The sequence below is a fragment of the Camelus dromedarius genome, chromosome 12 (assembly GCF_036321535.1).
Source record: "Camelus dromedarius isolate mCamDro1 chromosome 12, mCamDro1.pat, whole genome shotgun sequence".
Classification (NCBI taxonomy): domain Eukaryota; kingdom Metazoa; phylum Chordata; class Mammalia; order Artiodactyla; family Camelidae; genus Camelus; species Camelus dromedarius.
This window is the reverse complement of record NC_087447.1, coordinates 5749111-5761480: the sequence shown is the minus strand read 5'-3', so window position 1 is coordinate 5761480 and position 12370 is coordinate 5749111. Positions and strand designations below refer to the sequence as shown.

At 37.0% G+C, this 12370-nt stretch overlaps 1 non-coding gene across 1 annotated transcript; it reads right to left on the bottom strand.

The window, feature by feature from the left end:
• Nucleotides 1-2669: 2669 nt before the first annotated feature.
• Nucleotides 2670-2742, bottom strand: TRNAV-AAC (transfer RNA valine (anticodon AAC)). Its single transcript has one exon. It is a non-coding gene; the product is annotated as a tRNA-Val (tRNA).
• Nucleotides 2743-12370: the final 9628 nt, after the last annotated feature.

The following is a 12370-nucleotide window of genomic DNA, read 5'->3' as shown; positions in this document are numbered from 1 at the left end:
TGGTTCTTATTGTAAAGCATAGAAAGCAAGAGTCATTTGTCATAAGCAGAAGTTTGCTAGAAAAAGAACATACGTAGCTATTAATATAAAAATTGTTCCTCCACAAATTGCCCAAGATTGTAACTCCAGTGGCTTTTGCACGGCATTTCAGGAAACCCAGACACTTTCTTTGCACCCTGTCCTCTCAGCTGCCACTTCTTCTCTATCCTCTGCCTTGGCTGCTTTCTCAGCTGCCGCCAGCACCCAGCCTCATAATCCATGTCTCGGGGACCTCCTGTCTCTTCTGCCCTCTTCTCCCTGGCTTTTCCCCTTCCAACATTCCAGTCTCGTTTCTGCCTGGGATTCCACACTGTGAATTTGTAGAGCTGTAAACATTTCAAGAAACATCCTTTGTCCCAAGTGGGAGATCTTCTCCCCAGCTGAATCCTGGTAGAGGAGCCCAGTTGGAGTCACTCTTCAGAGCCTTGACAGAGCCTCTGCCTGGGACTCCTGGCCGCACGGGGGGGGGGGGGGGGGGTCCTTGGAAGAGGTGGGGCTGTTTCCAGAGGGGCCTGTGATGTGAAGGCGAGTGAAATTCTGGCTTTGAAAATTTTTCTCTGTTCTCCCTCTGTCTTCTCTAACTTTTCCACTACCAGTGGCTCTCAACTGGGGGGCCCTTGTGATCCCTGGACCAGCAGCTCCCCTGGAAATGTTCGAAATAGCAATTTCTGGGGATTCACTCCAGATTTACTAAACCAGAAACTCGGTGCGTAAAGTGGAGGAATCTGTTTTAAAAGCCATCTAGGTGATTTTGAAGCACACTAAAGTTTGCAACTAATACAGTTACTATTCAATTTATTAAGGTAATACACTTAAAACCTAGTTTTTAATTTTCACATGAATAATTTAAAAAATATAACTGACACCTCAAGGACGATTGAAATGTCTCAGGTTTGTTTGCTTCTGCACTGAATGATTTTGGATCCTATGCTCTTTGATTTCTTTGATTTTGACTTTGTCTTCTTAAAAATCAGTTTTTTTCTTAAAAAAAATTTTCCTTAAGTCTTTAACTTTACAAGATTTATTGTTCTATGTATAAATCTGGTAAAATAAGAGTTATTATCTTCACCTTTTCTTTGATAAACTCTTGTTGGATACATTAGCCTCCCTTCAATAATCATACCCATTTGCAACTTAAGTCCCCTCAAAATTTAAAAAATTGCCTTTGTATATTTAATATGTTTCATTTTCTTAAATACCACAGATTCCTGGCCTAAAGGTAAAATTCCCAACATACTTCCTGGTAAATCTTACAAATACAGTGAAACTATTCTACTACTGTTTACAAACTTAAAAAAAATTGTTCATTTTAACCAAAAATCGCAACCTGAAAGTCAATTTTTATAACTGCTTCATTTTGACATTATTTTAGATTAACAAGAAAGTTGCAATGTAGATAAATCTTGAAAACATTAAGCTAAGTGAAAGAAGCCAGACGCAAGAGATGTATATTCGTATTATTCCATTTATATGAAATGTCTTGAACAGACACATCCAGAGTCAGAAAGATTAGTGGTCACCAGGGTCTGGGGAAAGAGGAGAATGGGGAGTGACAGCTAATGAGTACAGGGTTTCTTTTGGCGGGTAATTAATTTAAATGTTCTGGAATTAAATAGTGGTGATGGTTGCACAACTGTGAATATACTAAAACCGTTGCATTATACACTAAAGCAGTGTATTTTATGGTATATAAATCACATCTTAATATTAAAAAATCAAGGGGAGGGCATAGCTCAGTGGTACAGTGCATGCTTATCATGCACAAGGTCCTGGGTTCAATCCCCAGCACGTTTGTTAAAAATAAATAAAGCCTAATTACCGCCCCCCCCAAAACAAACAAACAACTAAATGGAAGAGATTGAGAGGCATTACAGTAAAAATTAATTAGCCCTCAATATTAAAAAAGTCATTTACATAGGAAAAAAACAGTACTGTATTCTTCCCGCAGCTCCCCCTAAGGTTAACAATTTATGTAAGTATAGTGCAGTTATCAAAGCCAGTTAATTAACACCGAGGAGATACTAGTAACTAAACTGAAGACTTTTTTCAAATGTTGCCAACTTTTCCACTGACTGCTTTCTGTTTGAGGATCTAATCCTGAGTGGCACATTGCTTTTAGCTGTTGTATCTCCCTGGCACCCTCCAATTTGTGTCCACTCCTCTCTTTCCTTGTCTTCACTCCCTCGTTTTGACACTTCTGATGAGCACTAGTCAGATATTTTGTCATGTCTTTTCAGCTTGAGTTTGTCTGGGTTTTCTTGTGATTAGGTTGAGGTGATGTATTTTTGGCTTGTTAACCACAGAAGTGAAGTTGTGCCTTCCTCAGTACATGGTGTTGACGGATCTCAGCATAGGTGTGATTTACTGTGGTCGTTTGGTTAAGGTGGTATCTTCTGAGTTCCTCCACTGTAATCCTAGGATTTTTCCCTTTGCAATTAGTATCTTGGGAGCTACTTGGAGAATATTTAAAGATTCTGTTTTTCATCAAACTTTTGCCCACTGATTTTAGCATCTAAAACCAATTTATTTTTTTATTGTGGCAAATACACAGAATGTATAATTATAACCATTAAAAAATTTTTTTGGAGGGCAGGTAGTTAGGATTTTATTTATTTATGTATTTATTTTGATGGAGGTACTGGGGATTGAACCCAGGACCTCGTGCATGTTAAGCATGCACTCTACCACTGAGCTATACCCTCCCCCTCACTTTAACCATTTTTAAGTGTACAGCTCAGTGGCATAAAATACATTCACATTGTTGTGCAACCATCACCACCATCCATCTCCAGAACTTTCTCATCTTCCCCAACTGAAACCCTGTCCCCATTAAACATTAACTCTCCATTCCCCCTTCCCCCAACCCCTAATGACCACCATTCTACTTTTTGTCTCTATGAATTTGACTACTCTAAGTACCTCCTATAAGTAGAATCATACAGTCCTTGTACTTCCGTGATTAGCTTATAGAATCAATTTCTTAACTATATTTTTTAAATTAGAAAAACAAGACTGATCTGTCAGATTCTCTAATATGTCATTTCTTTAACGTGATATGTACTTCAAATACCAAATATATTCAGATTTCTCCAAATATGACAAAAATCTACGTGAGTTTCATTTAGTTTATCATGTTTAGTTTTAATTCTAAATCTTCCCAGGGATAAGATAAGTGACCCATTAAAGGAACATTTTTTTCAGCTGAATAGGAGTTAGGATTATAGTCCTCAAGGCTGGGGCAGTTTACCTCTGGGGCACGTGCATCAACAATTCTTCTGGTGGCATACCAAGTACCTGCTGGATCTCTTAAACTGTTCCTGTGATGACAGGGAACTCCAAGGACAAACCCTACAGACGACATTGGCTTTAAAAACTATGATCCCTAAATTTAAATTAAGCCTGTAAACTATATTTTGATAACCTCTTAACTTTATCACCACATTTAGGCAATAAAAATTGTGTAACCCTCCCCTACCTTGTCATTGTCTTCACTACTTGAGTAAATTAAAGACAATCTATTAGAAGTTGGCTTTTCTTTTTCTTTCTTCCCCTTTTTCCCCTCTCACTTGCTCTATTGGCCACAATCCTAAAGCCATAATAATGACAAATCTTTTTCTGGCTCTGAAATGTGTTTACCACAGAGGAACATCTTTATATAATGGATGAGTTAGCTCCATGTGAGTGTCATCAAAGACACATTATGTTCTATGTATGAGCACATTTAATAGTCATTCTTATTCATGCACATAGTTGGGAAAACCTAATAGCCTTGAGCTGAGCTTTGGGTCCAGACCCTAGGTCTACTACTTTCTAGCTGTCTGACCTCAGGCAAGGCTCCTCTGTAAAATGGGGATTGCAGTACACCAATCTCACAAGCCTAAAATCAAATAAGATTGTCCATGTAAAGAATAGCTCCTGGCAAAAAAAAGAAAAAAAGAAAAAAAATCAGTGTTAACTATTATTATTTTATCATTCATTCATCCATCGTGTTAAGGATGAACAAATGACCATCTCAGGACTCTTTTCTGCTGCTTCTTAGCCAGCATAGGAGATGGTGTCTGTATAAATATAATTTCATATACAGTTGGCTCTATCTACAGATGTGGAACCTGTGGCTACCCAGCCAACTGTATTGGGCCATTTAATACAGCAGCTTACATAAGAGCATTGGTGGATTTTGGTATTCACAAGAGGTCCTGGAACAAATCCCCCACAAATGTAGAGGGAAGATTGTAAGAATTTTCCTGTCTTTCTGATCACTTTGCTCCTGTGATTGTAAGGTCAGCAGAATGTAAATGTTTTTCAGTCTTTTCTCATGTATTAATGAGCCTAAAAGAGTTCTTTAAAAATTAAATGAAAAAAAAATTTTTAAAGCACATTATACTGGAACAAAAAACAATGTTAAAATTTGTATGGAAACACAAAAGACCCCCAAATAGCCAAAACAATCTTGAAAAAGAAGAATGGAGCTGGGGAAATCATGCTCCCTGACTTCAGACTATACTACAAAGCTACAGTAATCAAAACAGTATGGTACTGGCACAAAAATAGACACATAAATCAATGGAACAGGATAGAAAGTCCAGAAATAAACCCACGTACTTATGGTCAGTTAATCTATGACAAAGGAGGCAAGAATATACAACAGAGAAAAGATAGTCTCTTCAATAAGTGGTCCTGGGAAAACTGGACAGCTACATGTAAAAGACTGAAATTAGAACATTCTTTAACACCATGTACAAAAATAAACTCAAAATGGATTAAAGATCTAAATGTGAGGCCAGATTTCATAAAACTCCTAGAGGATAACATACAGAGAACACTCGCAGACATAAATCACAGTAATATATTCTTTGAACCAGCTCCCGGAGTAATGGAAATAAAAGCAAAAATAAACAAATGGGATCTAATTAAATTCAAAAGCTTTCACACAGCTAAGGATACCATCAACAAAAAGAAAAGACAACCTATAAAATGGGAGAAAATATTTGCAAATGATGCAACTGACAAGGGACTAATTTCTAAAATATACCAACAGCTCATATGGCTTATTATAAAAAAAACAAGCAACCCAATCCAAAAATGGGCAGAAGACCTAAAAAAGCAATTTCCCAATGAAGACATACAAATAGGCACATGAAAAAATGCTCAGCATCGCTAATTGTCAGAGAAATGCAGATCAAAACTACAATGAGATACCACCTCACACCAGCCAGAATGGCCATCATTGAAAAGTCTACAAATGATAGATACTGGAGAGGGTGTAGAGAAAAGGTAAGCCTCCTACATTGTTGGTGGGCATGTAGATTGGTGCAGCCACTATGGAGGACAGTATGGAAGTTCCTTAAAAAACTAAAAATAGACTACCAAGTGATCCAGTAATCCCACTCCTGGGCAGATACCTGGAGAAAAATAAAATGCAAAAAGACACATACACCCCAATGCTCATATGAGCACTATTTACAATAGCCAAGACATGGAAACAACCCAAATGTCCATTGACAGGTGACTGGATAAAGAAGATGTGGTACATATATATATTGGAACACTACTCAGCCATAAAAAAGAATAAAACAATGCCATTTGCAGCAACATGGATGGACCTGAAGATCATCATTCTAAGTGAAGTGGGCCAGAAAGAGAAAGAAAAATGCCATATGTTATCATTTATATGTGGAATCTAATAAAAAATTTAAAAATAAGGACACAAATGAACTAGTTATTATTCATAACTTAGATGACTGATTTCTTGAATATGTGTAAGCACAATATGACTGTCCTTTATGATTGGATTATCACATTCTGGTGCTTCTTATTTTGTGGTTGGCTATATTCCTTGATAACTATGTAAGTTTAAAAAGCTAAAGCTCTAACCTGTTCTTAGAAACAATGATCAATACACATATGTAAACTAAAAAATGTACAGTATAGTGGATATACATATTTACATGCAATATAATGTATATGTGCAGTCAAACTATAATAATTCTACCTAATAAAACTGAAAAAGGGAAAAAAAAGAAAGGAAGGATATAATGGATTTAAAGGGCATGAATCTCCAAGAGTTAACGTTCAGGAATTAGAGATTGAGAGATAGATACTTTCATTCTCTGGCAACTGTAAGACTTTCTGGTCATATATTTTTAAAGTATCATCAATAAAGCCTAAAGATAAAAGGAAAAAAAAAGCTCATTGTATCCTGTAGATTTGATTTTACTTTTTCACTAGGCTGTTCAAAATTAAAATTAAAAATTTTTTATTTTTATTTTTACCTAAGTAATTAATATTCGTACACAACTTAAAAAGTCAAATAGTACTACGAGGCTTATAATGAAAATGAGCAATTTCTGTCCCATATCTTCTCAAATCCACTTCCTAGAAGCAACAGATTTCAACTCCTTTGGCCATTTCTTCTGGGATTTACCTCCATATTTTTAGACAACGTGACTGTATTGCTTTTCCTTTTTCTTTTTTTAAGGTGTGAAACTGATTTTTTAAAATTAAATTTTAGAACTTCTAAAATACAATTTTAAATGTTGCACTCCATTTACAGTTATTACAAAATATTCCCCATGTTGTTAAAATACATCCTTGTAGCCTATCTTATACCCAGTAGTTTGTACTTCTCACTGCTCCCCTCACCATTACTGGTAACCACTAATTTGTTCTCTGTTGTTTTTTTTTTTTGTCATCTTCACTAGTTTGTTTTCAGATTCCATGCATAAGTGGTATCATACAGTATTTGTCTTTCTCTGTCTGACTTAAAACTTAGCATAATGCCCTCCAAGTCCATCCATGTTGCTGCAATGGCAAAAAATTGTTCTTTTTTATGGCTGAGTAGTATTTCATCACATATATGTATATGTATGTATATATACACATACATACACTTAAGTTGCTTCCATTTCTTGGGAATTATAAATAATGCTGCTATGAATGTTGGGGTACATGTATCTTTTTGAATTAGTGAGGGTTTTTTTTGATATATACCCAGGAGTGGAATTGCTGGGTCATATGATAATTCCATTTTAAATTTGTTGAGAAACCTCCATACTGTTTTCCACAGTGGCTGCACCAATTTACATTTCCACCAACAGTGTGCGAGGGTTCCCTTTTCTCCACATCCTCGCCAATATCTTTTATTTTTGTTCTTTTTGGTGATAGCCATTCTGATAAGTGTGAGGTGATATCTCATTGTGGTTTTCATTTGCATTTCCCTGATGATTAGTGAATCAGATCATTGCTAATCATCACGGAAATGTTTTGCTTTTTCTTATTTGCAATTTTGATATCGCCTGTTAAATTCCATGTTCAGATGAATTCTGCTGCAAGTAACAAGAGTCTAACAGTGGTCAAAGCAATTAAGACATTTAATTATCTCATAATTTAAGCAATCTAGAGATTTGATGATTTGGAGCTGGTCCAGAGGCTCAGTGGCGTCAGGACACTGTGTCCTCCTGACGTGCACATTTGTCTTAGCATTCTCCCCTCCAATTTTGGTTGCAGGGTGACTACCAATAGCCCCAAGCCTCCAGACCCCACATCCTCACATAAGACAGAGTGGAGAGCAAGGAGAAAGGGGTTGAAAGGAGAAAAGCTCTTGTTTTTATCAGGAAGGAACATCTATGGAATAAAATAATATGAATCCAGGGTATGAAAATATCTTCATTTGTGTTAATAAAACATAGTTTACAACTGTATTAGTGACTTGTGGCTGCTGTAACAAGTTACACAAAACTGGGTGGCTTAAAACAGATTGTTATTCTCTCACAATTCTGGAGGCCAGAAATCCAAAATTAGTATCATTGGGCTGAAATGAAGGTGTCAGTAGGGTTACGCTCTTTCCACAGGCTCCAGGGGAAAATTCATTCCTTGCGTCTTCCAGCATTTTTAAAGCTCTCTCTGCTCTGTCTTCCCACCACCTTCTCCTCTGTGTATTTGTGCCAAGTCTCCATCTGTCTCCCTCTTATTAGGATACATGTACATGCATTTAGGGCCTAATTAAATAACCCAAGATAATCTCCCCATCTCAAGATCCTTAAATTACTCACATGGACAAAGACACCTTTTCCAAATACGGTAATATTTACGGGTTCCAGGGATTAGGACCTGATATCTTTGGCCTATAACAGTCACCTACTAAACCAAAGAACTTTTGTTTCATTCATATAAATAACTGTGGTGAAAGTCCTTTCAAGTCAGTTTGACTGGGCTCTGTTCTTTAGCATACAGGGTAGAAGTTCTTTCTAATGTTTCCTTCCACTCGTAGAGAGATAAGGACTTTTACTACAGGTCGCTTTATTAAAGAAATTGTTTTTTACCCAAAATTAAGTTTTATTATTTTTTTGGTGGGGGGAGGCAATTAAGATAGATAGAAAGAAAGAAAGAAAGAAAGATAGATAGATAGATAGATAGATAGATAGATAGATAGATAGATTGACTGGGGAGCTGGAGATTGATCCCAGGACCTCGTGCTAAGCATGCACTCTACCACTGAGCTATACCCTCCCCACTACGAATTGTCTTTTAGATCAGTGATTCTCACTGAGGGTGCTACAGCCTCTTAGGGGACTTTGGGAGTTTGTGAGGGAAATTTTCCTTGTTGTGGCAATGCTGGATTGGGGGTGCTTCTGGCATTGATAGGGGGAAGCCTAGGGATCCTTGCCAGCCTGCAAGTGTCAGCAACTCAGGTCCTTGGATTTTTTAATCACTAGAAATTGGTAAGAGGCAAGATGAGAAATTTAGGCATGACTTGACTGGGACTCTGCTGCAGGGAGCGAAAACTGCCTACCAGGCGGATCTGTGGCTTGGGCAGGAGGCATAGCTTAGGTGATCTGCCCACCCCCTTGGTGGTGCTGCGTGCAGGGATCACGAGCAGTCCCCTGCTTTTGCTCCTAGCACCTCAGAAATAGCAGTTGGTTTGTGGCTTTTTTGTATCTTATTAGTTGTAATTGCCCCTATTATGCATGTATGCAGTTATATTTAGTCCCTTATAGATTCTTTGGATTCTGTTGCTGGAAGAGACATTTGTCTAGGTGCAAGCCCTCCAGCAAAGGGTCCCAGGTCTCAGCCTATCTCACAGCGTGTGGGATAGTCCAGCACAATGAACTGTCCCATATCCTGTACAACTTTCAGATGTCCCGTCAGATATCCTTGTAGGTGAAAAACCTAATTTATTTTATCTATTTATTTTTTTCTTCATAAACAACAAAGTATTGTTGGTGCCGTTTTAATATACATTTGGTTCTCTTGTTCTTTGTTTGGTTTTGAAATATTACTGAGAGTTGCTCACCATTTGGAGGATGTTACCAGTGGTAATGGCAATAGTATTATTTGAGTTGCCAAAGCAATGCCTCTGTATCTGTCAGCGTTTGTGACTGACCAGAAGACATATCTCATTGTAAATATTTCATACGATATATATTATTTTATTAGAAATGTCTTCCTGTTAGTTCTCCTTTTTATTATAGTTGAGGCCATGTGGAGTAGCCATGATGGGCTAGGTATGTCGGTGGACTACCTATGGGAAGAGGTAAAGCATCAGGAACATTTTAGCATTGTTACCAGAGAACTAGATCCAGTTTTGGGTCTGAGGTGTAGCAAAAACTGAGAGAGATTATTTTTATTTTTATCTTTAAACACATAAATGACATTGTAAATTCTAATTAAATGTTATTTCAGAAACTGGAAAAATACCTGGCAGATAGCAGGTGCGTAATAAAATTAAATTTGGACATTATAGGTTCTTTTTATTTGACTTAGAATTGTGTAACAAGCTTTTCTAAAAGCTCAATTGATTAAGCTTCTTACTATGTACCTTACAGGGTGTTAAACATTTTATTGTACCTTGTTTAAGGCTCAAAACAACCTTGTAGTTCGTAGGTATTTATGAAGAGAAATTAAAACTTTTGTATGCACAAATACCTGTATGCAAGCTTTAGTCATAATTGCCAAAAATTAGAAATAATCCAGATGTCCTTCAACTGGGAAATGGAAAGACAAACTGTGGTACATCCATACAGTGTAAATTACTGATAAAAAGGAACTAACTACTGATATAGGCAAGGACACTGATGAATATCAAATGCATTATGCTAAGCAAAAGAAACTAGACTCAAAAAGCTACACACTGTATGAGTCTATTTATATGACAGTTTGAAAAAGACAAAACTATAGTGGAAGAAAACAGATCTGTGTTTGTCAGGAATGAGGTGCAAGGAGAGGCTGAGTGGAAAGGAACAGCATAAAAAAGTTTTTCAGGGTGATTGGAACTGTCTATATCTTGATTGTGGTCATAGGTACAGAACTATATGTGTTTGTCAAAACGCAAAGAACTGTACACACTAAAAGAGTTATCTCATTGTACATAAATTATACTTTAATTAGAAAACAAACAAAATCCAGCCATTTCATTTCTGAGTATATGCCCCAAAGAAGTGAAAATAGGTACTCAAATAGATACTTGTACACTCATGTTCACAGCAGCATTATTCACAATAGCCAAAAGGTAGAAACAACTGAAATGTCCATTGTTTGATGACTGGATAACAAAATGTAGTATATACATACAGTGGAAGATTATTCAGCCTTAAAAAAGAAGGAAATTCTGATGTATGCTAGATGGATGAACCTGACAGACATTATGCTGAGTGAAGTAAGCCAGTCACAAAAGGACAAATATTTGTATGATTTCACTTACATGAGGTACCTAGAGTAGTCAAATTCATACATATAGAAAGGAGAATGGTGGTTGCCAGGGGCTGAGGGAAGGAGGGAATAGGGAATTAGTGTTTAATGGGTACAGGTTTTCAGTTGGGGAAGAGGAAAGGGTTCTGCAGATGGAGTGTGTGGTAGTCACAACAATCTGAGTGGACTTTATGCTACAGAACTCTACCCTTAAGAATGGTTAAAATGGTAAATTTTATGTTATGTATATTTTACTTATAATAGTATTATATTAATACACAATGTGTACTAATAATATACTATAATAATGTATATTATAGTATAATACAAGTCTTAATAAAAAAGAAAACAAAACCCAAAAATCCTTGTCAGAAGGTCAGTTATTTTGTAAGTGAAGGAGGTGATGCTCATAAACATGAAGAGGCCTGCTCAAGTTCAGACAGCTGGAGAATCGAGGTTTGAACATGGCTCTAACTCTTTGACCTGGGGTAATGAAGAGAGCAGCAAATTAGCTCTGGTTCTGCCACTAACTTGATGGTCGGCAACTCGTTTCCTTCCTCCAGCTGGGAGTGAATTTCTGATCTTTAAAGTATTTGTATTGGCCTGGCCTGTCCCGGCTCATCCTGAAGAATCCTTGGCGGCTTTGACACTATTTGTTGATGGATATTTCTGAGCTTGATCTTTCCGCCCGCCCTTATTCCCTACACTTGGCTCTGAAAACCTTGGGGCTATTTTCAAAAATCAGATGCATCCCCGATATTGAAGTTCTGCTTTTCCAAAGGATGTCTCTTTAGGATCAAAAGGCCGTTTCAAGAGGAAGGCTAAACCTGCATTAGCCAATATGGCAGCCACTGGCCACATGTCGCTACCTACTGAACACATGAAATGTGGCTAGTCCAAATTGAGATGTGCTGTAAGTGTACAGTATGCAATGAATTTCAAAGACTTAGTTGAAGGAAAAGCATATAAAATATCTTATTAATAATTTCTATATTGATTATCTGATGAATGATAGTATTTTAGATATATTCGATTAAATAAGACATATTGTTAAAATTAATTTTACTTGTTTGTTTTTATGTTTTAAAGTGGATCCCAGAAAAATTAAAAGCCCATATGAGTTTCACATTATATTTCTGTTGCAGTGTTCTGACTCTAAACCCTACCAGCATTATTGGGACAAACATAGAACTGTTCCCATGACACCTTTAAAATGGCTATGCTTACTGGGTGGCTAGAGGCCTGCTGATAACCAGCTCTGAGCATACTGCCAGTAGTTCGGATTTGCAGAGATATCAGAGTGGTATCAAACTGGTGCTCCTCTTTTCTTCCTTAAAATGTACTTAAAAAAATCATAGAGGGGGGTATAGCTCCATGGTAGAGCACATGCTTAGCACGCACACCGTTCTGGATTCAATCCCCAGTATCTCCACTTTAAAAAAAAAAGCCATAAGAGAATTAGATGCTCATTGTTGAAAGTCTAATGATACAGAAAAGTGTAAAAAATTAACATCCCCTTGAGGTAACTGATGTTATTTCTCTCATCCCCTTGAGGTAACTGACATTGTTTCTCCATGCTGAAAAAACATATGCACCTATATGGATGATTTTTTTCACCTACAGCTTAGACAGATGTAATATCATA